The sequence below is a fragment of the Monodon monoceros genome, unplaced genomic scaffold, assembly GCF_005190385.1.
Source record: "Monodon monoceros isolate NGI ecotype Baffin Bay Population unplaced genomic scaffold, NGI_Narwhal_1 Super_Scaffold_11, whole genome shotgun sequence".
In the NCBI taxonomy this organism is placed as follows: Eukaryota; Metazoa; Chordata; class Mammalia; order Artiodactyla; family Monodontidae; genus Monodon; species Monodon monoceros.
In genome coordinates, this window is record NW_021703767.1 from 19700404 (window position 1) to 19702031 (window position 1628).

Sequence of the window (1628 nt, forward strand, 5' to 3'; positions counted from 1 at the left end):
GACCCAGAATTAATGAAACCTAGAATGTTCTTTGATGTAACATAAAATGCATCATTGTGGTTAGATGTGCCCTTTACTTTGCCCTCAGCCTCTTTTCACATATATAGATATGTCATGGCTTATTTACAAGAGTCAGCTTTCCTCTTAAGCAGACCATGGTGGTCAATTACTTCTGTCAAGAAGACACATGAAAGTGTTAATATGATGATCTGTCTACCTAATTGATTCACAAAAGCTGTCCTGCAGAGTTTCTTAAACAGCTTTGGCTTATATTACATTTTTTTAATGGGGAACCTATTGAATAGAACTGATTCAACATTCTAAAAAATGTCTTAAACTATTTTAAAGTCAAGCGATTATTTCAGTCAATAGTTTATCAAACACAGTTGGAGAAATAAAATAGAAATGTAGGTCAGCAACTTAATAAATACATGATGAATTCTCCAGTAGTAACACAGGTCAACTGTTCTTAAACTGTGGTGCCTAAAACACCTGGGGACACCATCATCACCTGGGATCTTATTAGAAATACAAATTTTCAGTCTCCGTCATAGACATACTGAATCAGGAATTCCAGGAGTGGAGCCCAGCAATCTCTCCTTTAACAAGCTCTCTAGATGATTCTGATGCATGTGAAAGCCGAGAATCACTGAATTATGTGAAAGACAGGCTTTTACCCATTTCCAGCCTTGATCTTTCAGATGAGTTCTCTTCCTATGAAGGAAAAAATGTATTACCTAGGGAATTGAGGGAATTACAATTTTAACTGGATCCTTTACTTGTGTACATTGTTCATCAAATGATTTGGAGACAAGAGCAGCTTGAAGGTGAATTTAATCAATGTAGATAACTAACAGGAATAATTGCCTCACTTTCTGCATTACTTAGTCTGCATAGAAATTGCCTTAAGCCATGTTCAAATGCCAATGGTGCATCAGTCTGGAGATAAGAGGTTAATGAATCTCAGAGAATTTTGAAACTTGCGTGGTTTTGAGACCAAATCATTACGGAATCATAACACTAAGCAAGTACCTGGGAATCAATATACTCAAGGAAAAAGTATTAAAAATAAATTTTGGCTTATGGGACAGGGCTTGTAGCATGGGCTAAATCAGTTTATATTGAAATAGCACTAGAATGTATTCTTTAAAATCTGCAACTAAAATGCACATTTAGTGCATTTTAGTGACTTTTATATGTGGCTCTGCATGCTATTAAAGATTTACAAATTTCATGAAGTGCTAATACTGGCATAATTATTATTGCTTTGAAACTGCTCCACAAATTTATCATTTTACCTAACCATGTAAATAGGAAGTTTTTTTCTAAAAAGAGATAATGAGGAATTAAAACTGGAGGATATGGTAATAGTGTTGAAAATTGTTAATATTTGTTGTTAACATTTCAAAGTATGTATTTTTATTTAGGCAGCTTTTAACTTAACTATGCAGACCTAATATATTTTAATATATTATTAAAATTTGAATTGGAAACACTTTTGGTTCTTGTTTTATCATTTTAAATGGACAATTTAAAGCTATTATACTGTGAAAAAACAAAATTTAACTGGGTAAATGTAAAGATCAAATTTTCTTTATTCAACAATTCATGAATCTGGTGGCATCCCA